Source organism: Myotis yumanensis, unplaced genomic scaffold (assembly GCF_028538775.1).
Source record: "Myotis yumanensis isolate MYYU_CA2020_CCGP unplaced genomic scaffold, mMyoYum1.0.hap1 SCAF_2, whole genome shotgun sequence".
Taxonomy (NCBI): Eukaryota; Metazoa; Chordata; class Mammalia; order Chiroptera; family Vespertilionidae; genus Myotis; species Myotis yumanensis.
The window spans coordinates 114,505,961-114,531,285 of NW_027223753.1; the positions used below are offsets into that span (position 1 = coordinate 114,505,961).

The following is a 25,325-nucleotide window of genomic DNA, read 5'->3' on the forward strand; positions in this document are numbered from 1 at the left end:
AAGCCCCGGGGGCGCGCGCGGACGTGACGCCTGGACACGTGTGTGGCGGCCGGGCGCGCGGGGACTGGCAGAGCCACCCTGCGACGGAGGCCGGCCCCTCCCGGCGCCAGCTGGCCGCGCGGGGACCGCCTAGAGCGGGCGCTTCCTGCTCGGACGGCAGCCGGGCCCTAGACCTGAGCGCGCCCGGCTCCGCGCGGCGCGGGGGCTGCTTTTCCGCGTTGGGGAGGGACCGCCCTTCGGGAAGGCGTCGCCGAAGTCGTCAGGCCACACTCCGTGGGGCCACCCCCGGGGGAGCCGGGCCGACGCGTCAGAGCTCAACCAGAAGGGCAACTTCAAGGGGGCGTGGGCGGGGTGACGGCGGGGCGGGACCTGGACGGGTCTGAAAAAACCGTGCGGTTCTCTTCCCCGGGTTGAGTCACCGGTGCCTGGGGAAGGCGTGTGGCGCGGCCCGCTGGGCCCCTAGTCTCTTAAATGAGATTTCGAGACCCCCTAGAAATGCCAGAAATACGGGTTGGGTCGTGAGGCCCCAGGAAGACAATGGGTAACCCCCCAGTTTAGCGTGCTGCGTCCTCATCTGAGATTCCCGCTGAAGTTAAAGGCTTTGATGCGAGGTGTAGACACTCACCTTGCCGAGTGAACCACACGTTAATTTAAGGTGCTCCGGGTTAAATTGCTTTTCATACTTTGAGCCACTGACACCAGAATTGGAGGAAGAGGCCACTTGGACGGGATTCAGATATTCTTTGTAGGAGAGACAGTGAGTGATAAGGAGCAAGAGACAGGACTGGGTGAAGAATGGTGCTTTCTGCTTACCATCTCTGTGACTCTGGATTTCTGTAATTTTCTGTGCCTCAATTTCCTCATCTGTAAAAGTGGAATGAAAAAAGTACCTATCTCATAGGTGGGATAGTGAGAATTAGGAGTTTGATATATGCCAATCATAAACATTGCTTAAATGTTAGTTATTTTAAAAATATTGTTAGTGTTTAATATTAATATTATCTGTGAATAAATCAGTTTAAGAAATATGCTGTTAGATGTCCGGCCTGTGTGGCTCAGTGGTTAAGTGTCGACCCATGAACTAGGAGGTCTTGGTTCCATTCAAGGTCAGGGCTCTATCCCAGTGGGGGGCTTGCAAGAGGCAGCTGATCAATGATTCTCATCATTGATGTTTCTATCCCTCTCTCCCTCTCCCTTCCTCTCTGAAATCCCTAAAAACATTATATATATATATATATATATATATATATAATCTAGAAAAAATTAAGTTTAATCTTAATTTCTTAGAAGGACTACATGCATGGGATTGGTGAATATGATCTGAGTCTTGAAAAAAAATTAATAGATATGATGTTATTCAATCATTCAGTAAATGATTCCTGAGTATTTGTTATGTACAGTCCTTGTTTGTGCTCTGAGAATGGTTCTCATTCAGTTTACCTTCTAGTAAGGGAGCAATGAGGATAGCCACACACTCATGGGAGAGGATTTCAGATGAATAGGTGGGGTGGGGGTGAAGACATTGTAGCAGGAGCTAAAGCACAGGGAGATAATGCATTTAGGAGAGCATTGAGCTTGGGGGTTGGGGATGGTGCATGTAGTCTCAATGGACCTGATAAGCCCTGTACCTCAGTAACAAGGGGTAACCACTGTAGGTTTTTGAACAGCACTGTACCATGGTGAGTCAGAGTTTTGAAGGGGGAATACAAAATAATAATAACTAATATTTATTGAGTGCCCACTACGTACCAGGATTTTGCAACAAGTCTACATGATGGGTACTATTGTTCTCATCTTCATTATTATAGTTGAAACTCAGACACAGGGAGATTAATTTGCTCAGGATCGCACAGCTGATAATCTTTGGGAAAAGCTCCAGAGTCCTTTTTCTTAACTACTTAACTAGACTATACCCCGTTCAGTTATGTCCGACTCCTACTTATAGTCTAGTTAAGGAGTTAAGATTAGCACACTCAACACAGTCAGAAAACAGTTGCACAGCCTGAAATAAAGCACTGAATTTTGTGGGCACACTTTACATAAATTCTTTCCTTAGCTGGTCTTCAGAGGAAAAAATTAAATCATATTCTATTATTCCATTTGTGCCTTTTTATATCACAAAGAACATAATAGTGACAACAGAAAAAAGAATCAGCCACAGTTTCACTTTTATTGGAGAAAATATAATATTTTCCACTCTTAATTTAACACCCAAGCCAGTGGAATTTATTACCAAGGTTCCTTCCCTTTCCTTCCACCTCTGGCCTTTCAGTGCAGGTGTCCTCCATGCCCAGGGCTCACTAGCTCTCATTGGAGAAGTGGGATCCCCACCTTGTCATGTTGACATGAGCGTTCAGTGTTCCAGTCAGTGAGGAACTAGTTCAAAAGGCAATTTGGTTTCAGAGGTGTTGAAACAAAGAACAGGAAAAACAATTATCTGCAGAGAGATTTGGTTTATTTTTCCAAAAATACAACTAACCCATCCACTCTTACCCTGGCAGGTGCCTCCCATGGTATGGAGAAATTTCTTCTTGCTTCCACCTTCATGATATTGCACTCCTTTGGCAGCTGTTGAAGGTAGGTGGGATGGGAGTGAACAGGCTGCTGGTTGACCCACATTAGTGACCCCTCCAGGCTGCCAGGCCGGCCTTTCCAGTCCTTCCTTGGAACTTTTGATACAGGGAAAGATGGCCTTTGCACATTGGACACTGTGAGCTAGAGCACTCTCTATCAGGAGGCCATGCATACTATTGTGAGGTTTATCTGCCCTGGAGAGTTGCTGGGCTGTGTTTAATGGGTGACTCTGAGGCCTCGAGGAAATGAAAGGGGGAGGGGGAGTCCAGATTTTTATTAGCTCCTGATTTATGACTCATTTATCATACCTGTTGCATGACAGGTTGGCCTCCTTCCCCCACCCACTGCATCCCAAATTGCATAAAAAGGACATGTGCAAAGCAGGACACCTCTCCTTAACCCGTCTCCCACTCTGTATAACCCTTTAAAGACTATGGGTGTACTGGATAACCTTTCTTTCCTTAAAATATCAGTGAATATTGTTTTTTTAAAACCCCTCACAGGTGAGCCCCAAATCTCACCTATACTGCTGAGCAGAATGAGAAAGGCTCCAGCTAGGCAGATAAGCTCTTGCCCTTCTTTCTGTAACTTATAAATTGTGTGCTTTTGCAAATTGGGCAACTTCTGCAATCAGGCTAATGGTATGCATTTTCAGAGCAAAGTGTGGTTGGCTTTTTCTGTTTAGGTTTAGAGATGACTCAGGATGTCATTGGAGCTTGCTGCTTGGGAATTTCTAATGTGGGGAAAGCTTGTGGGAAATTTGAAGGTGGCTGTGAAGCCCCCTGATAATTACGGTAGGAACTTTCATCTTTATAAAGTACTTTTGTTTCTGGGGTAATTTCCACATGCTCTAACTTTTTTTGAATAATTATGGGTCTTTTAATGCTAGTATTTCATGAACAATGACCATGAACCTAGTACGTACTGAGTATTGCCACAGAGTATATATATACATTTGCATTATTTTTGTATCCATACTTAGCTAATATTTCTTTAGTGCTCATCTTCTGCCAGATACTGTGCTAAGCACTTTACATATTTTAATTCTTTTAATATTCACAATGTTTCCTATGAGGTAGATGTTTACAGATAATAGAACTGAGATATAGAGAGGCCAAGTGACTTATAATAAGTATCTTTAGGATGGCTGCAATGAAACCTCCTCCTGCTGTTCTTCCCAGTGTGATCCCCTTCCTTCAGGTGAAAGCTGGACCTACTGACTCACTTTAAATGAACAGAATATGGCCAAAGGGATGGAACATCATTTCCAAGATTAGGTTACAAAAAGACTAAGACTTCTGTGTGGGTGAAGTAAGCTACCACAATGGGGGTAGCCCTATAAAGGCCAACACCACAAGGAATTAATGCCTCTGGCCAATAGCCAGCAGAGACCCCAGGCCTATCTGACAATTGGATTGCACTTGTGTGACCCTGAACCAGAGGACCCAGTGACAACAGAGCTGAGCTGATATAGAAACTGTGATAATAAATGTGTTAAAAAAATTTTTTTGTTAATCCTCACCCAAGGATATTTTTTTCATTGATTTTTTATACAGAGTGGAAGGGAAGGAGGAGGGGGAGAAAGAAAGAGAGAGAAACAGAGAAACATTGATATCAGACACATCAATTGGTTGCCTTCTGAACTTGCTCGACCCAGGCCTGTGATCTAACCTGCAACTGGAATTGAAACTGTGACTCTTCAGTGCGAGGGCTGACAATCCAATCACTGAGCAACACTGGCCATGGCAATGTTTGTTGTTTTAAGCCACTAGGCTTGGGGGTAATTTATTACACAGCAATATCACTAATACACTTGCTCAAGGTTAAAAAGCTTGTCTCTATTAAGAATTGCAGATTATAGACCCTGTACATTTTTCCTCTCTTAAATTATTTTTATTATAATGCTACTTAAGTATATAGAAACAAATCTAGGAATGCAGTTTTTATGATTATTGTTGTATACAGCTATAAAAATAAAAAATTGGAATACCAAATTTCATAAATACCCAGAATAATGTTTTTTTATTACTTATTCTGATTTAAATTTATACTTTTTAAAATGATAATGTATTGCCCTGACCGGTTTAGCTCAGTGGATAGAGCGTTGGCCTGTGGACTGAAGGGTCCCGGGTTCAATTCCGGTCAAGGGCATGTACCTTGGTTGCGGGCACATCCCAGTAGGGAGTGTGCAGGAGGCTGCTGATTGATGTTTCTCTTTCATCGATGTTTCTAACTCTCTATCTGTCTCCCTTTCCCTTCCCCTCTGTAAAAAATCAATAATATATATATATATTTTAAAAATGATAATGTCATGTAATGGAAGCTGTACTAAAATGAAATCATTATCTAGTTTGGAAACAATGTCAATGTCCTTCAACAGGAAAATGAACTATGTAAGCCATCCCACAAAATCTTCTGCAACTTGGGAGATTAACTGCTATATGAAAAAAACAAGCTGCAACCAAGAAGCCCCTAAACAATCCCATTTATAGAAAAAGAACCAAAATAAAGTGACAATTTCTTTACATGCTTAAAGGGTATAGGAAGGTCTGAAAGGAGACAGTGAACTGATGACAGTGCTGGTTTCTGGGGAGAGGAGTATGAATGAATGTGGGGAGCTTTTGCTTTGTATTTTCTGTATCTTTATAGGGTTGTGTTTTTTTTGTCTTCTCTTTTTTCTTTTTTTGGGGGGTAGGGGGAAAATAAGAATTTATTCCACGTGTTTCTTGTGTAATTAAAAAGAAAGTGTTGTCCTTGCCTTTCTGGGGTTATTTTAGAGTAGGATTTATTAGCTGTAGGGTTGGTGCCAAAATGAGTGACACATAAAAGATCAGCCAGCCAGAAGAGGTGGTCCTTGACGGACAGGCATGGGAGCTTCAGTCAGGTCTGGGTCTGGGAGGTTGGGCTGAAACTGGAAATTTAATAAGAGTAACTCCAAGGCAGGGTGTGAGTAGAACTTGGAGACCCTGGACAGCAGGAATTAGACAGGCTGGGGACCTGGTGCTTTAAGGGAGGCTTCCTGAGACAAGCAGAAATTCAGTCCTGGGGCAGAGGTAGTTGGGGCTATCAGTCAACTGATCAAGTGCAAAGATTTATTCAGTTAACAGTGTCACATTTGGAGGCCAAGGATAAAATCAAACCCAGGCTTCACGTGTTGGGGTGATAGTAGCCCAGAAAGGGGAATAATATTAATGATAACTCACCCTTACACAGTGCTTACTAGACACCTGACACCCTTTTAAGCACATTACATTTAATCCTCATAACCCTATGAGGCATGTAGTATTATCCTATTTTATAGATGAAGAAAGTAAGGATCTTGGTCACTCAGCTGATAGGTGGCCAAACCAGGATTTGGGTCCAGGTGATTTTAATTCCAGTATTTGTGTGCTTAACAACTTGGTTGTCCTGCCAGAAACCCTTTTGATAAATGCCATAGTAGTGTTTGGAAAAGGGAGAGTGAAACTTGTGCTCCTGGATAAGTATGAAGGAGATATCAAGAAAAAAGGGACATTGTTTGCGTTGGGTCTTGAAGCAAGAGTAGGAATGTGAAAGCAAAGGAGGGGGGTTAAAGAATGAGAGGGAACAGTATTCATGAAGGCATAGAGCTCTTAAACCTTCTATTTACTCTCGGAGTCTTCTGTTCTCTTTCCTTTTTGTACCACCCCAAATCAGACCCCTGCTCTCCCCCTTTCTGAATTAGCTAGTGACATACCGTTATAGATCTGTCATACAGTTCTCCCAGGACTGTTTATTCTGAGATGTCTACCTTGGTGAGACAAACAATATTTAATCCTTAGTGGAAAAATGAAGAAAACCAGAGGGGAGAGAGAGAGTCCCTACATCCCTAGGCTTGGTCCAGATTCACCAGATGGCCTCACCCATGCAGGGCCCAACACAAAATGTGGGCCACTGAGAACCAGCAAGATTGACATAACCTTGAGGCCTCAACTAGTACATTCCTCTCCTTTAGTATCAGTTTTGTCAGATTAAAAGTCCAATGGAAGGCTGTCATCAAATCTGAGAAAAGAGATGGTGTAATAAAAGGGAGAATCTGACTCCCTGATGGAAAGCAGGTGATTTTAAAAATTTGTCTCTATGGCTGTCTATGCTACAGAAATTCAGAAAAGGGAGACAAGCCTGTGCAGGTATCTTTCTCCCCAGATCTCCTCCTTCCCCTTCATTTTTCTTGGACTTGGTGAATGGCCTCATCATTGCCCCTGTGTGCCTGGCTAGGACTCAGGGAGCAATTCTCACTTCCCCTCCCACTGGCTCAGCTTAGATCTGTCTCAGCTTCCACAACCTGCTCCTCTGCCATCCTGCTGCCCTGCCTTTCCTGAGGTCAGCATTAATCACGGGACTCTGCCGCCTGCCACCCTGTCACCGGCCTTCCTCCTCCAGTACCTCTTTTGCCATCTCTAAAGTACAAACATAAATAACCCTGGCAACTGAGTGGCTGGATGCCCTGGAATGAGTAATGGCATGTAAACCACTTCCCTTATTGTTGTATCCACCATGTGTAAAATAAAGTAAATGCTTACTTACTGTGAGACCCGCCTTGGGTAGGTTAGCCTGGCTCTTTGGCTTGCACAAGACAGAACTTACTTCACACTAGTCCAGAGGGTTCACATGGAAAACAAGGGTAGGCAGTGCTAGCAGGCCCTGACATTGAAGTCAGGAACCACAAAGCCTCCAGGAACAGGCCAATTGTACTCTCCAATTCTTTCTCATAAAGAGTTTTTATTTGCTTCCTTTCTGCAGACTGGCTCTCATTGCTGCCCATAGCCCAGGGACAATGTAACCAACCCACACTATGATGAGGAGGCTGTGGCCAGACCAGCTTCAAGCCTACGTCTGCGGAGAAAAAATCTGATTGGGCCAGCTTAGGTCAGCTGATCATTCCCAGTCCAATCAGCTAAGTGCAGGCAGGTGGCTCACTCAACTCAATCTGGCTTCTAGGGCTCCTCCCTCACTTGTTGGGCATGGAAAGACCTTTGAGAAGAGGAGTTTGGGGCTGGCCAGATGCTACAGAAGTTGTCTACTGTGTCTTATAAGGAAAGACATAATCTTTGTCTTCTCAGCAGTTAAGCCCCATTGGGAAAATTGAGTGCTGAGTTGGAGTTATTTCAAACCAATGTAAAATCTTTGTTTTGTGGACAGAGCTTGGAGTTTAGGGAAGCATACAGCTTTGAGTTTTTGGGAGAATGGTAATTTCAAATGAGAATATTTGAAGGAGCATAGGTTCCTAACGGGAATGAATGAGGGCAGTAAAGATTGTCGAGCTCTTGTGCTCTGGCCCTTTAGGTGGGTAGAATGGAAGCAATTATTGGAGGGATTTGAATACCAAATAAATAAGCTTAGACTTGCTTCATTAAGGATCAGGAATTGGGATGGCTGAATGGAAACTGGGTGTGTTCTGGAATCAGATACTCCTTGATTTGAGTCTGTCCCTTCCTGTGTTTTATGGGACTTGGGAAGGTTCCTTAACTGTAGAACCTCAGGGTCCTCAACTAGAAAGTAGGGATAACAGTACTGGCCTATAGTAGGTATCTGTTGTTTTGTCTGTCCAGCATCCATTCCCATTCCTAATAAATGCTTCTCAGTGTCATGGGGGTGGTGGACCACTCTGGGTGGCTTGGGTAAGATTGATCCCACCTCCCAGCATGGGGATGGACACATATCCCTGGCCAGGGCTACCCATACAGCACCTTCCTCAGGACACTTTACTTCCACCTATTAGAAATTGTTGTAGTTCATATACAGATGTGTGATATCTGGAACGAATGGTGCTCCCTTACATGTGGTACTTTGTATACTACCTAACCTGCCCAGCTGTGCAAAGGTGCTCTGACCTGGGCCAATTAAAAGCAGACTACCCTCTTGTCCCAGATCAGGGAAAGGGAAGTTACCCAAGCTAGGCTGATAGGAGGTAGTTGTACCACATAAAATTCTGTCTGACAGTAATGCTAACACAATGGGAAAAACTGCTGAGAGATGGAAAGAAGCATAAACGCATCATGTGAGCTATTTGATCCAGATGTGCCTAAAGCTATGGAGTTATCTCTGGAATTTATCATTTAAATTACCTAATAATTGTTGAGGGAGACAGTCCTTCCTTCGTCCCTCTTACTTGTATACATCATGTTGAGTGTACTAAGAACACAAGGCCCTGACCACTTTTATTGGGCCATTTCTCATAGTTATGTTCATAGCAAACAATCTTGAAGGATGAGGTGATGTCTGCCTACAGGATAAAGAGAAGGTTTTCTTACTGCTTGCCAGAAAACCGATGGATTTCCCGAGCTCAGTGTTCCTCAACTGTGATTAAAACCTTCTGTGTGCAGAGCATCCATCTAAGTCATACTGTGTCACCTCTGAAGGGCTCAGGGTTAAGGGAACCTAGGTAAATATGCTGATACTCATGCTGCTTGTTATGCCATAAGTAGATCCAGGAATTTTGTGTTCTCTGCCAGCATTCATGGAATAGTAACAGGCTAACTTACTAGCTTATAAGTAAGGTAATATTCATACCAGACCAGGCAATAATCCTCTCTTCATTTTTGTTTCTTAATCCAGAAAGAATTGAGATTCTGCCACTTGCAACGACAAAAAAATTGTAATAAATTCCCTTCCTCATCAGTTGAAATAATATATAAGAAAACTTCAAATCTGTGCTGGGCTGCCAAGTATGTGTGGTCCTATAATAGGCTGTTTTATTAACTTGAGATTTAATTGACATACAATAAACCACACATATTTAAAGTTACAATTTGGTAAGTTTTGACTTACTTATGCACCAGTGAAACTTCGCCACAACTATGATAATAAACCTAAGATAGATTATTTTTCCTTTTATTGTTAAGTTCTCATTGAGATCACCCATTCTTCCCCTAATGTCCTTGAGCATCCTTATAACCATTGTTTTGGGGATTTCTCTTGTTCTTTCATTTGGAGCATATTTCTTTGTCTCCCAATTTTGTCTGCCTTTTTGTGTTTAACTCTGCGTATTAGATAGATCTGCTGTGACTTCCAAGTTTGTTATGAGGGCTTTCTGATATAGGTACCTTGTGGGTCTCAGAGGTGCAGCCTTCTAGATCACCTTATCTAGGTACTCCAGAAATCTTTCTTGTATGGGTTATGTGCCCCTTCCTGTTGTAGTTGAGTCTTGAATGCTTTGGCCCATTCATGGGTGGAGTTAATCCTCAGGCTGGCTGACTATAAGGACAGATCTTGTTCACTGTGTATGAGTCACTGTTTAGGGGCTGCCCCCTGAGATGGAGTTGTTCCCAGCAGGTTCTAGTACCTGCTGGAGTCCCCTTTGGGTGTGCTGGTTTTGTGGCTAGTTGGGTCAAGCTTTGGCGAGGTTTGAAGCCCACCATTGGTTGTATTAATTCTGGGCCCACTTCGATGGGATTCCTGTGCAGGTTGGTGTCAGATGTTGTGTAAATGACCTTGGGCTACCTGTCTGGAGCTACCACGTTATTCACTGATTATGGCCGTGTCTACTGGGCTTGGTGTGCATGGGAGGGGCCACCAAGCTGTGTATAAGGTTGGGCTTCCTGCAGCCCTGAGATGGGGACAGATCAATAAAAGGTCCAAGGCTCTCTGAGGTAGATGTCCACCTATCAGCTACTTTGTCACCCCCTGAGGTTGCCTGGATTTCCTCCAGAGACTTTTGAAAAAAAGACTGTAGAGTGGGCCCAAGTTGGCTGTGCCCCACTGCCTCTTCCACTCTGTGCAAGCTCAGTCAGGAGGAACAACCAGCTCAGGAGACAGGGCTAGTGGGTCCCATACTTGAGTGCAGTGTGGTCAGGCACTCAATGGGCAGAATGTGGCCCCTACTCCAGAGCCATACCACTTAGTCTCTGCTAGCGTTCCCAATTCTAGCTCCCCTGGAGGAGCGCACCACAGATTCAGATTGGGTGCAACCAGCTGTCCCCACTGTAGGAGCAAGCTCAACAGGGCAGGCCCCTAGGACTTGGAAAAACAGATCAAGACAGTCCTTCATTGGGACTGGCAGGAGGGGAGTGAGTTCTATGTCTCCCTTTAGCTGCATAGTTGTGCCTGCTCGAGTCTTGGACCGCGAGGGAAGATGCATTTAGAAGGTTCCCACTCTGAGTGGTGTTCCCTTCTCCCCACAGATCCGAGCTCAGCAGGATGGGGCCACCAGGACTTGGGAAAATGGAACAGAACGACTGAGCCTGCAGGTGGAGGGAATACTGGCCCCCATTGTAAAGCCTTGCAGTTTAATGTCTCTCTGAGTGTCTGCCAAAAGTTTCTCCAGAAAAAGAGCAGACCAAAGGTCCCTATTGGGTGCAGCCAAGAGTCCTTTCTGCTGGACTCAAGCTTGGCAGGGTGGTGCCACCAGTATTTGGAGGACTGTGTTAGTGCACTCCCTAGGCTGGTGCTATAAGAATAGGAGTGACCAACCCTGGGAAGATGGTTCCTGAGGGCAGTGTGGGATATTGACTCAGACGCTGACCCTCCAGATCTCTCTTCAGGGCTACGCCATCCAGGTCTTCTCCTTATGACTCTGTATGCCCTGAGTCGCCTGCCCTCTACCAGAACCCCAATTGACTGCAGAGACCAAGCTCTTGTGCCCTGGCCCTTTAGGAGAGCACCTGGGTTTCTAGCAGACTCCCTCCTCTTCCTGGCAGAAAGGGGCCTCCTGACTTTCACTGCCAGACACTGGGCAGGTGCCACCTCCTGGCCCTGGTGCTCTGGGTTAGGAGTACTGGTGAGGGGTAGTATGTGCTTCTCAGTTGAGACTTTTGCTGCCAAGCTATCCTTCCAGCTTCTCAGCCACTGCTCATGGGTGTAGGGGTCAGCCCTCTTTGTGTCTCTGCCCTTCCTACCAGTTTCTATGTAGTTTCTTCTATAAATCCTGGGGTATAATACTCCTATTCAGCTATCTTTCAGTTGGTCATTCAGGTTGATTGCTCTATCATTTAGCTGTATGTTTTGGTACCAGGAGGAGGTGAGTATAGTTTCCACCTACTCCTCAGCCATCTTGAAAAACCTCCCACGACATTTAAATAACCTAGTGGATCTATGTGGCTTCAGTCAGCCATGGCACCAAAGCATTAATGCTCATTTCCCCCAGCATATCCTGTGCTAAAGCATGATCCAAAAATCCAGCAAACAATGTTTCCTCTATCAAATAATAATTAAAAGGTTATGTTTTAGGAGCTTGGGAAATATTGTGGCTTTCTTAGGAAATGGCTGTGGAAAGACTTCCCACTGAAGCTTGACTGTAGGTGACATGGAAATGAATATAGCAGCCGTGAAAATGTGCACAAATCCCAGATCCTGGACCTCAGTGAAATATAATGAGCACCTGGTGGACCTTAACATTTTAGAGACTGGAAAATTGCAATTTGGGGAGTTGTAAGCAGTTTATGCTTCCTAGGGCAGAGCTTACAATTTGTCTTTGGGGACTACATCAACGAGTCATTTGGTGCAGGAACAGAAACAGACATTGGCTGATTTTAGCAAAAGGGGCAGTATTGGTAGAACCGGGAGGAGCTCAGAGAACTGGATAAAAATGGATGACGGGTAGTCTTTGATAGAACTAGGAATCAGTTGGCAAGAGCTACCAGACAGCCTCTTTGGGTAAATGATTCATTTCCAACCTCAAAGTCACTCAGCTCAAGGTTTGGATTCCAGGGAAGAATGTTTGGATTCCAGGGAAAGACCTATTTCTAACAGGTCCTCCTCTCAGGCCTGGAGGAAGTGCCCTCTGATTGGCAATTCCACCATGGTTGCTGGCCATGGGACTGGATGGTCAAAATCAAATTCTGATGCTGATTCCAGAAGGTAGGGGTACAATGCCAAGTAGTCCTTCCTTTTGTCCCAGGAAGGACTACTTCCCTTGACCTATCTACTGTTTAGAGGACAGGATTTAACCAAACCTGGGTCAAATTCCAGGGAAGAGCATTTGATCATCTAAGATTGGGTCAGATGTCCCCTTTTGGTCCAGGGTCATTGCTGCAATCAGCTTGTTAACTAAAGAGGCAACCATGTAACCTTGTTTTGGACCATAAGATTGTAGAAGATGTTGTTTGGTGGCCTGTCCAGCTCTGCGCTACTGCGACAACATGCCTATGCCCCAGGTGCTTTCAACCAAAGGAGCCTCCTTTGGAAATGACTAGGAGATGATGCCACACATCCTAAGCAGCCTGCAGCCAATGATGGACTGATATGGGGATTCCAAAGCCAGAACCTCTTGCCTCAATATGGGATGACTCTGTGGTAGGATCAGGCTGAGCCCTCATCATTGCCTAACTTCTTCCCTCTGCTGTACACGGCTTCCTTTACTTCCTTAAATTTTTACTGAAAACACCCCCTCAGTAGTCACTGGCACAAGAATCCCCATTTGAGACTGTAGAGAACCGAACCTCAGTCAGCCATAAGCAGAAGTCGGTGGGAGTGCCTTTCTGGGACAGCATTTGCCTTGAACATCGATTGCTGTGATGTCTGAAGCTAGAGCTCCTATCTTGTGGCTAAGAGGCAATAGACATAAAGAAGTGATCAGGGGAGTCCCAGAGCCAGTGCCAGCAGCTCCTGCCTCCAGGGTTTTATATCTGAGAAAAAGAAATCCTATATGCTTAAGTCACTTTAGGTCAGTGTTTCTATTATTTGTAACTGAACATATTGCCATCTGGTTTCGTTGTTGTAAGAGTGTAATAAGAAAATAAAGAAACTAGCATATAGCAAACACAAAAAAATGGTAATTCGCCCTGGCCGGAGTGCTCAGTGGTTAGAGTGCCGGCCCACCCTCTGAAGGGTGATGAGTTCGATTCCCGGCCAAGGGCATATACCTGGATTGCAAGTTAGATCTCCAGTCCCAGTCGGGGCACGTGCGGGAGGCAACTAATCAATGTGTCTCTCTCACATCAATGTTTCTTTCTCTAAAAATTAATGGAAGAAATATGCTTGGGTAAGGATTAACAAAAATAAATAAATTTTTAAAATGGTAATTTTATTTCCCCTTATCTCTTCCCAAATTAATATTTCTGGTTGGAGTTTATGGGGCCCAAGTGAAATTACACAATACCTTTGCATCCTTTCTGAGCTGTTTATATCTTGAACCAATGCCCTGAATAAGAGAGGGATAACAGTGATGGGACGGAGCAGTGGGTTTTGTCTTTCCCTTTTTATATTTCAGCGGTAGATGACTTTGTGTGTTGGGAGTGTTGACCCATCTCACTGCTTTTATATCTCCTAAAAATTCAAGGAAAAATACCTTTGCATTTTATAAAAATGTGTTATTATTTTGGACTTATACCAGCTAACCCTTCTCATTTATAGCAACGGCATTTGCACTAAAGTAGAAGAATATGGTTGAGTGGCTTGGGTGTCAGGAGCAGCAGGGCCTTTGTTTAGATTGTGATCTCATGTAGGTATCACAGTATCTCTTTGTCCTTTGGGCCACCATCCTTGCTCTGTGTGTATTCAATTTATTATTTATGGAAATAAATCTTGTCCTTGGAGTAATGCATCTGCTGGTGACAGGGACATATTTGACATGCACTAAATGCCTCAGGTTTACATGCTGTTGAGTAGTACAGTTCAACCTGATTTAGCACATGTTTGCTCATTTATTTATTTTGATTGATGAGAGAGAGAGAGAAAGAGAGAGAGAGAGGAAGAGAGAGAGAAACATCAATGTGAGAGAGATATTTGCCCCCCCCCCCCCCCACACACACACACACTCCCCAATCAGGGATCAAACCCAGAACCTGGGTACATGCACTAACCAGGAATCAAACCTGCTACCTTTGGGTGTACAGGACAATGCGCCAACCAGCTGAGCCACACCAGTCAGGGCCATTGGTTTATTCTTATATGTTCCCTGACTGGGGATAGAACCACAACCTTGGCATATGGGGACGATGCTCTAACCAACTGAGCTACCAGGCCAGGGCTAGCAAATGTGTATTGAACACCCACTGTGTGCTAGGCACAGTGAGGCCTGAAGTGATGAATCAGTCATGGCCTGCCTTTTGGGACAAGGTCTGCGGAGTAGCAGACGCAACCACAGGCCACTTGGATACAGAATTGGTGCTAAAATATAGATGCTAATACAGTGGTCAGCAAACTGCGGCTCACTAGCCACATGCTGCTCTTTGGCCCCTTGAGTGTGGCTCTTCCACAAAATACCACGTGCGGGCGCTCACATACAGTGCGATTGAAACTTCGTGGCCCATGCGCAGAAGTCGGTTTTCGGCCTGGGCGAGTCTATTTTTGAAGAAGTGGCGTTAGAAGAAGTCGGGGGTGCCAGTCGGTCGGGCAACGGGAGACGCGGCACAGGTGGGCTGTGGGGATACGCAGCGCGGGGGAGGTACATTGTTTTGAGGTACGTTCGCTGAGGTCGACACCTTCCAACTCTCCCATCCACACTCTCTATCTGAAACAAGTATATAAGACGAGTGTGGATGGGAGAGTTGGAAGGAGTCGACCTCAGCGAATGTACCTCAATCAGATTGAGGACGTTTTTAGCCAAGGCCAGCTTAGTAGTACCCTAATTAAGTTAATAACAATGTATCTACCTATATAGTTTAAGTTTAAAAAATTTGGCTCTCAAAAGAAATTTCAGTTGTTGTACTGTTGATATTTGGCTCTGTTGACTAATGAGTTTGCCGACCACTGTGCTAATAGGTTCTATGAGACTTTGAGGGACGGGAAGAGGGATTCATTCCACTTTGGGAGTTGAATGAACTCTAGAAGTCAGTGAGAAAAGCAAATGATCTCTGTGTGCTTGTTATTTTCTGTCACCTAATTATGTCTTAATGATTATTAAGATGTAAAATCCTTTTGCATAGTCTAACTTAAAGTGAATCCTTACAGCACACCATGGGTGGATTTGCCATGTAAATTTATACATCTATACTAATAAAAGGGTAATATGCTAATTAGACCGGGAGACCTTCTGGACATCCTTCCAGACAAAGCCATGGTGGTGGGGCCGAGGCAGAGTCGGTTAGAAGTGATCAGTCTGGCGGGGGGGTGGGGGGGGGCGGCAGTTGAGGGTGAGCAGGCCGGCGGGGGGGGGGCAGTTGGGGGGGATCAGGCTGGCAGGGGGGACAGTTGGGGATGAGCAGGCTGGCAGGGGAGTGCAGTTGTGGGTGAGCAGGCCTGCGGGGGGAGCAGTTGGGGGCGAGCAGGCCAGCGGGGGGGGCAGTTGGGGGTGATCAGGCAGGCAGGGGAGGCAGTTGGGGATGAGCAGGCCGGTGGAGGAGTGCAGTTGGGGTGAGCAGGCTGGCAGGAGGAGTGCAGTTGGGGGTGAGCAGGCTGGCAGGGGGAGTGCAGTTGGGGGTGAGCAGGCTGGCAGGGGGGTGCAGTTGGGGGCAAGCAGGCCAGCAGGGGGGGGCAGTTGGAGGAGAGCAGGCCAGCAGACAGGGGCAGTTGGGGACGAGCAGGCTGGCAGGGGGGCAGTGGGGGATGAGCAGGCCGGCAGGGGTTGCAGTTGGAGGAGAACAGGCCGGCAGGAGGCCAGTTGGGGACAAGCAGGCTGGCAGAGAGGGGCAGTTGGCAACGAGCAAGCCGGTGGGGGGCAGTTGGGGGCGAGCAGCCGGCAGAGGCAATGGTTGGGGGCAATCAGGCTGACAGGGAGGACAGTTAGGTGTGATCAGGCCAGAATGGAGGGCGATCAGGCCAGCAGGAAGAGTGGTTAGGGGCATTCAGGCAGGCAGGTGAGCGGTTAGGAGCCAGCGGTCCTGGATTGCGAGAGGGATTTACGACTGTGGAATTGGACCTAAACTGGCAGTCGGACATCCTCCAACGGGTTCCAGATTGGAGAGGGTGCAGGTCAGGCTGAGAAACAAGCCCCCTCCCCATGCACAAATTTCATGCACTGGGCCACTAGTCTATATACACTGAGTGGCCAGATTATTATGACTACCTGACGTTTGTAGGCAAATTAGCTATAATTTCATGCTGAAGTTGCTAGAGGGCCAAACCATTATAAATAGGGAGGCAGGTTGTTTACCACAACAGTAGAAGTGATTTTTTTCTGAAGATATGGGTAAACAACGCAATCTAACAGCCTTTGAATGTGGGATGATTGTTGGCACTCGGAGCCATGGAGCGAGTATCAGCAAAATAGCCGAAGGCCTGTTCGAACACCTTTGCTGTCTGCAGTTACCAAGATAAAACGTCTCCAATTTGCACAGGAACACAAGGATTGGACAGTCGAGCATTGGAAAAAAGTCATGTGGTCTGATGAATCACGTTTCCAGTTGCATCATGCAGATGGCAGAGTGAGAATTTGGCGGAAACAGCATGAAAACATGCACCCCACATGCATGAGAACAACCCTTCAAGCTGGTGGGGGCAGTGTTATGGTTTGGGGCATGCTTTCCTGGCATGATTTGGGCCCTTTAATTCATGTGGAACAACATCTGAATAGCACAACATACCTAAGTATCGTTGCTGATCAAGTTCATCCTATCATGTTGATGGCATATCCCAATGGAGATGGCTTCTACCAACAAGACAATGCGCCATGCCACGGTGCTCATATTGTGCAGGAGTGGTTTCAAGAACATGAGGGAGACTTTACCTTGCTTAGGTGGCCTCCACAATCACCAGATCTCAATCCAATTGAGCATTTGTGGGACAGAGTTAAAAGAGCCATCAGGCAGCTGGTTCCACAACCATCAAATCTCACAGAACTGGACAGTGCTATTCATCAGGCATGGTGTCAGATTCCTCGCATCACCTTTCAACATCTCATGGAGTCAATGCCAAGAATCGCCACAGTATTGAAGGCAAAAGGTGGCCCAACGAAGTATTGATGGGGTGGTCATAATAATCTGGCCACTCAGTTTATATAAAAGCCTAAGCAACCATTAGGACGGAACAACCAGAACGGCCGGTCTCTATGATGCTCACTGACCACCAAGGGGCAGATGCTTAATGCAGGAGCTTCCCCCATCCCACAGGCCCCGATCACCAATGGGGCCTGCCAGCCAACCTTCTGGTCCCTCCTGATCACCAGATCGGGGCCTGCAGCCAACCTCCCGGTCCCTCCCCCATGGGCTGTGACAGGGAACCAGGAGTGGGTGACAGCGGACACGGCCCCTTTCCCAGGGGTGCCGAGGGCTGCCTCCCTCCTTGGGGCTGGCAGCCAACCTCCTGGGTCCCTCTCTCCATCCCTCCCCTGGCCGGCAGGCCCCGATTGCCTGATTTGGGGCCTGCCAACGAACCTCCCAGCTCCTCTCTCTGAGCGGGCTCCGGGCTGGGACAGGGAACCAGGGGTGGGTGGCGGTGGACGTGGGCAGCGAGGGAAGGAGGAGGCGGGAGGCGGGGAACATGATCGGCCCTGATCACCGACCAGGCCTAGGTACCCCACCTGTGCATGAATTTCATGCACCGGGACTCTAGTAAAGAGAGAAAATGAGGCTTAGCACAGTTTAAAGCACTCATGTGGCTTTATATGATGAAGAACCCAGATATTGTAGCTCCAGATTTAGTACTTTCTCTGTAGACCAATGGCTTTTACATTCCACAGAAATGGTTCTCAAACTAGGCTGCACATTAGAATCTCCTGGGCAGTTTAATAAATCCCCATGCCCAGGTTGTACTCCAGACCAATTAAATCAGACGCTAGAAGTAGAGTATGTGTTTTTAAAAATTTATCTTTTATTTACTTATTTATTTATATATTGTGGTGGAATACACATAACATAAAATTTACCATCTTAACTATTAAGAAAATATGCATTGATTTTTAGAGAGAGAGGAAGGGTGCGGGAGAGAGAGAGAAACATCAATGGGAGAGCATAACATCAGCGGCTGACTCCTCACAGCCCCTGCCAGGGATGAGCTCACAACCCAGGCATTTGCCCTAACTGGGAATCAAACCAGCAACCTTTGGTGCCTGGGATGAAGCTCAACCACTGAGCCACACCAGTCAGGGCAATCTTAACCATTTTTAATAGTAAAGTTCAGGGCATAAAGTACATTCACAGTGCTGTGCTACCATCACCACTGTCCACCCATAGAACTCTTTTCATCCTGTGACAGTGAAACTCCATAAATATTAAACAATAATTCCATATTACCCCCTTCCCTCAGCCCCTGCCAACCACCACTCTGCTTTCTGCCTCTATGAATTTGACTACTTGAGGTACCTCATATAGGTGGGATTATACAGTATTTCTCTCTTTGTGACTGGTTTACTTCACTTAGTTATAATGTCCTGAAGGTTCATCCATGTTGTATCATACGTCAGAATTTACTTCCTTTTTAAAACCAAATAATATTCCCTTTTATTTTTTTTAAGTTTATAGTTTATTAATCCTCTCATGAAAAATCTGCACAACCATCACAGATAAAGTCACCGAAGAATCTTTACTCCTTCTGTAGTTCAATCTCCAGCTCACTTTTTGCCAGCACCAACATTGGCCTTTGCAATCCCCCTGACTTTCTTCATTCTGTTCTTGTGTTCCTTTTTCTGTTTTCTTGAGGTCTTCTTCTTCTCATATAGGCCATGTCTTGCGAGGCTGTGTTTGGGTTCATTTTTCTTTGTGTAATCCAAGGAATCATAAATCATGCCAAAGCCAGTGGTCTTGCCACCACCAAAGTGGGTTCTGAATCCAAACATAAAGATGACATCAGGTGTGGTCTTATACATTTTGGCTAGTTTTTCCCGGATTTCTGTCTTGGGTACTGTTGCCTTCCCAGGGTGAAGGACATCAATGACCATTTGCTTCCGCTGAAGTAGTCTGTTGGTCATGAACTTCCTGGTCCGGATAGTTACTGTGTCATTCATGATGAAGGTTGGTCTTCAAGCAGCCAGGGAGGAAAAGAGCTTCCCTTTTATTTTTATACCACATTTTGTTTTTCCTTTCATTGTCAATGGACACTTGGGTGTTACTTTGACCTTTTAGCAATTATGAATAATGCTGCTATGAACATGCGTGACCCTGCTTTTAATACTTTTCAGTATATATTCAGAAATGGAATTGCTGGATCCTATGGTAATTATATTTTTACATTTTTGAGGAACAATCACATGGTTTTCCATAGTGATCTCAGCATTTTACATCCCCACCAATGGTGCATCAGTGTTTTTTTTTCTTCCAAAACTCCCTAGTGATCTGAGTGGACAGCCAAGGTTGAGAACTCCTGCAACAGACTGACCTCAAGGACAAGAGTGTTTTCTTCCCCTCTGTGCGCACAGTCTCTGCAACACGATATGCAAGCTGGATCATGGCTCTAATGTTGAGTAGAATCCTCGGTGCTGTGTTCATTTATTTCTATGTAATTTCTGCGAATCTGTAGCTAACCCAGCTTTCCCCACAAGGCAGGTGCAATGAGGGACCTCTGAAGTTTTCTTAAGTTTTGAACATGTATTTTTCCCCTAGTCACAGTTATTCTTTGGTTTTGCAGGCACCACAGATACACTAGAAAGAGTTGCTTCTTCTAAACCAAATGTAAGATGAGAAATAAAATAAGGGAAAGGCAGACTGCCAGGTTTTGTTTGATCTATAACACATGGGCCCACTGCTTTCCATGACTGACTGAATGCCGTCTAGATGTGACTTCTTAATCAAACTTCTTCACCTGCCTCTCCCCCTCATGCTTTTTGAAAACCAGGAAGGAGCTTTCTTTACTTAAAACAAATTGTGTTTTCCTTGTTGGAAATAGACAGCAATCTCCTCAAGCTAAGAGAAAATTTGGGGACTTGATCCATAATCATCTTAATCTAAGGGACACTCCCCCCCCCCCCCCCCACCACACACACACACACACACACACACATTATTAAGGACAAGAGTCTCTGAATGTGTGTAGAAGGGAGGGCAACAAAGCAGAGAACACAGGGTGGAGAGGAGAGACCAAGAGTCACTGCATTTGGTGTCTCTCTTTTCTCTTTGAGTTGTCAGGAATGATTTATTTAACTGTCTTGATTTAGAAGACTTTTAGAGTCTTTTTTATTACTGACTGTTCCTAGGCCTCTTATATTTCCATCAAGCTATTGACATTCTGTCAGAATCAATAGCAGGCAAAGGTCTCTTTCTTGGATATGAGCATAGTATATTCTCCCTGGGATCATAGATGAAGAATTATAGCTGTTTAGAACTAAGAGAGACTTTGAGAGATGATCCTCCAGCCCAACTTTATTTTGGCCTATAGACTCCATTGCTGGTTAGTGGCAGAGCTGAGACAAGGACCCAGATCTTTTTTGAGTAAATCCATTATTTTTTGCTGTATTCTATGCTTACATTCACTCATTTTTTTAAAAAAATTGCAGTCTTTCTTTTAAAAAAAATATATATTTTATTGATTTTTTTTATAGAGAGGAAGGGAGAGGGATAGAGAGTCAGAAACACCAATGAGAGAGAAACATCTATTAGCTGCCTCCTGCAAACCCCCTATTGGGGATGTGCCCGCAACCAAGGTACATGCCCTTGACTGGAATTGAACCCAGGATCCTTCAGTCCCCAGGCCGACGCTCTATCCACTGGGCCAAACCGATCAGGGCACATTCACTCATTTTTTCATTCACTATTTTTTGAGTATCTATTTTAGATGCAGTGCTTGGCATTGGGGAAGGAGCAACACAAACATGTTTTCTGTGTTAGGTATCTCCTCCAGTAGGGATGATAAGAATATTATCTTCTTATGATCTTCAGTGGAGGAGACACCTAATTACTCATGCAGTAGCACAAAGGGAGAAATCCAATCCTTTTGGTGGGGGAAATAGGGAGAAATTCCTGGAGGAAATGATGTCTAAACTAAAAACTGATGAGCAAGTAAAAGTTTACTAGGGGAAAGGTGGAGGGGATCTCAGGAAAAGCAGAGTACATGCAAAGGCCTCAGACAGAAGAGAATGGTGCAATTGAACTGAAGGAAATTCAGAGCGGAATCGGTAAGGCTCACTCTCAGTGCCATGTGGAGAAGGGGCTGGAGTTGTGCAAGAATGGGGAAGAGAAACCAATGAGGGTGGTGGTTTGGACCAACTTTGTTGCAGAGAAGTGAACAGGTTTCAGAGTCATGCCTGTGATGGAAGGACCATGGGAGGTAGTAATCTCAAGGGGTGCCATATTTTGGGAAGGGCCCATGGGCAGAGGATGAGGTCTAAGTGTAAAGATGGAGTGATGGTTATATTGATCCTGAAGTGCCTTTTGGACTCACAGATATCTTGAGTTGACATTCTAAGTAGATACTTATATGGGCTGAAGTGCATTCTCCCCAACTTCATATATTGAAGTAGTAACCCCTAGCACCTCAGAACGTGACTGCATTTGGAGATAGGGCCTTTAAAGATATGATTAAGTTAAATGAGGCTATTATGGTGGGCCCTAATCTACTCTGACTGGTGTCTTTTTTTTTTTTTTTTTAATTTTTTTTATTTTAATAATTTTTATTTCTTAAAGTATTACAAAGAGTATTACATATGTCTCCTTTTTTCCCCCCCTTGACATTCTCCCAGCCCCTACCCCCCGCCCCCCCCCACCCCGTGTCTTGTGTCCATTGGTTAATCTTATCTGCATGCATATAAGTCCTTCAGTTGGTCTCTTAATCCCCCCCCCCAACCCTCCCCAGGCTTCCCACTGTAGTTTAACATTCTGTTCAATGTTGCTCTGCTTCTGTATCTACCCCTGTTCATCAGTCCATACTGGTCCCCTTTATTTGTCCCAACCTCACTGGAGTAGTCTCAACCTCACCAGGGCCGTCTGAGCCTCACCAGGGCCGTTTCAACCTCACCGGGGCCGTCCCTACCTCACGGGGGCCGTTTCAACCTCACCGGGGTCGTCCCTACCTCACGGGGGCCGTTTCAACCTGACCGGGGTCGTCCCTACCACACCGGGGCCGTTTCAACCTGACTGGGGTCGTCCCTACCTCACGGGGGCCGTTTCAACCTCACCGGGGTCGTCCCTACCACACCGGGGCCGTTTCGACCTGACCAGGGTCGTCCCTACCTCACGGGGGCCGTTTCAACCTCACCGGGGTCGTCCCTACCTCACGGGGGCCGTTTCAACCTCACCGGGGTTGTCCCTACCACACCGAGGCTGTTTCAACCTGACCGGGGTCGTCCCTACCACACGGGGGCCGTTTCGACCTGACCGGGGTCGTCCCTACCTCACGGGGGCCGTTTCAACCTCACCGGGGTCGTCCCTACCTCACGGGGGCCGTTTCAACCTCACCGGGGTCGTCCCTACCACACCAGGGCCGTTTCGACCTGACCAGGGTCGTCCCTACCTCACGGGGGCCGTTTCAACCTCACAGGGGTTGTTCCTACCACACCGGGGCCGTTTCAACCTGACCGGGGTTGTCCCTACCACACCGGGGCCGTTTCGACCTGACCAGGGTCGTCCCTACCTCACGGGGGCTGTTTCAACCTGACTGGGGTTGTCCCTACCACACCGGGACCGCTTCAACCTCACCGGGTCCATCCCGACCTCACCGGGGCCATCCCAGCCTTACCGGGGAAACAGGAAGTTTGGCCCTCTGTCCCCTGCCTGCGGCTCCCCACTAGACAAAATCTCCAGGCGTTCCTGGTGGTTGAACATCCAGCACTCCTGCCCTCCACCAAGTGCACAGACTGCCTGTCTGCTGTCCCCCAGCGCCCCACAAGAGACTGGGACCAGTGGGCATGTTTGTGCGCTTGCTGGTACAGCGGTTCCACAGTGCCGGCCGAGTCAGGCCCAGCCCTGGCCGGCCCCGGACCCGACTCTGCCCCCCGATTGCGTCCTTCCCAGATGCAAGGAGCTGATATCTGCAGCCTGCTGGGATGGGCTCTGTACTTGGTGCCTCTGCACATCCTACTCAGTCTCAATGCGCTTCTTTCTATGGGAGGAGTTGAAATCTGCAGTTTGTTGGGTTGGGCTCTGTACTTGGTGTCACATCCTACTCAGTCTCAATGTTCTTTCTCTCCTTCCAGTTGTAGAGCTTCCACTGGGCCAACTTTCCCATGGTTCTGTATGATAGGTGTTTGTCTGATATTTGGTAGTTTCGATGTTGTTGTGTGAGGTAGCACGCACAGGTCTCTTCCTTATGCCGCCATCCTGGTTCTCCTGGGTTTGCTTCTTGAGTGTGTCTCTCATGGCTGCGAGCAGTTGAAGTCTGCAATTTGTTGGGATAGGCTGCAAAAGCGCAGGTGGGTCTTTTTGTGCACCTGGCACAGCTTGGATGGGGATGTAAATTGATTAGGGCTGAGACTCAGGGAGTCGCCATGGCGGAGCAAATAGCACTGGCTGAGTCTCCGCGGCCCCTTGACTCTCTGCCAGGGCTTTGTGTCCCCCAGTGCCGGCGAGCAGCTGTGCAACAGAGTCTCCCTCGCTTTCTGATGGCTGCAAGGCCGTGCTGCCTCTCCCCGTAGGGTCTGGTGCTTCATGATCCCGCCTGAACCAGCTCAGTGGATTTGAAAGTTTGCAGAAGCAAAGGCGTTTCTACTTGTGAGTCTGGCACAGCCCAGATGGGAATGTAAATTGCGTAGGGCGGGGTCACAGGGAGTCACCGGGGCGGAGACTTAGCGGCCCCTTGCCTATCCAGGACTCCAGGACTTTGCGTCCCCCAGTGCCGGCGAGCAGCCGAGCGCCAGAGCCTCCCTCGCTTCCTGACCGCTGGAAGGCCGTGCCGTCTCTGGCCTTGGGGCCTGGGGCCTCAGAGACCCGCCCGAACCAGCTCAGTGGATTTGAGAGTTTGTAAAAGCACAGTCATTCCCTCTTGTGCCTCTGGCACAGCCCTGAGGGTAGGGCGGGGTCACAGGGAGTCGCCAGCGTGGAGGAAATAGCGATGGCGGCGTCTCCGCGCCCCTCGCCTCCCCGGGACACCAGGACTTCTTGTCCCTCGGTGCCGGCGAGCAGCCGCGTGTCAGAGCTTCCCTCGCTCTCCGACCACTGCAAGGCCGTGGCCGCCTCTCCCTGTGGGATCTGGGGCCTCAGAGACCCGCCCCGCGCAAGCCCAGAGGATTCGAGGGTTCGTAAAAAACCGAGAATCCATTTGCAGCCCGCGTGGCGTGTGACTGCGTACCTCTGGTTTTGGTGCCTCCGTAGCTCCCACTCAGTCTCACTGCGCTTCTTTCTTTTCCTCCAGTTGTAGATCTCCCACTGGGCCAACTTCCCCATGGTTCTGAGTGGCGGTTGTTTACTTCATAGTTGATAGTTTCAATGATGCTGTGAGAGAGCAGCACACACAGGTCCGCTCCCTACGCCGCCATCTTGGTTCTAGCCTGACTGGTGTCTTTATAAGAAGAGGAAATTTGGACATACAAAGAGAAGCCAGGAATGTGCACACACAGAAGAAAGACCATGTGAGAATGCAGTGAAAAGTTTGGCCCTCTCTAAGTCAAAGAGAGAGGCTTCAGAAGACGCCAAACTTGCTGACACCTTGATCTTGGACTTCCCTCCTCTAGAACTGTGAGACAATAAATTTTATTTCTTTTTTTAAAAAATACTCACCCAAAGATATGCTTTTATTGGTTTTAGAGAAAGGGGGAAGGAGGGAAAGAGAGAAATAGATCTGTTGCCTCCCATACAAACCCCAACCCGTTATCAAACCTACAACCTAGGTATGTACCCTGCTCAGGAACTAAACCCACAGCCTTTTGGACGATGTTCCAACCAACTGAGCCACCCTGCCAAGGCATAAATTTGCTTTTTATAAGCCACTCAGTCTGTAGTATTTTGGCAGCTCTAGCAAACTAACACAATGCCTCAAACAAGTTAATAATCTCCTTTTCAACTAATTATCTTTAAGTGGAGATATCCATAGGCAGTTGGATATAGGCTTGCACA

General features: G+C 46.8%; 1 long non-coding RNA gene and 1 pseudogene across 1 annotated transcript; one reads left to right on the forward strand and one right to left on the reverse strand.

Moving 5' to 3' along the window:
* The first annotated feature begins 434 nt into the window (after positions 1-434).
* On the forward strand, positions 435-24,947 carry LOC139003749 (uncharacterized). The gene is made up of 3 exons (XR_011470300.1): positions 435-655; positions 2,502-2,577; positions 24,625-24,947. It is a non-coding gene; the product is annotated as an uncharacterized lncRNA (long non-coding RNA).
* Positions 18,867-19,363, reverse strand: LOC139002057 (small ribosomal subunit protein eS24 pseudogene; annotated as a pseudogene).
* Positions 24,948-25,325: the final 378 nt, after the last annotated feature.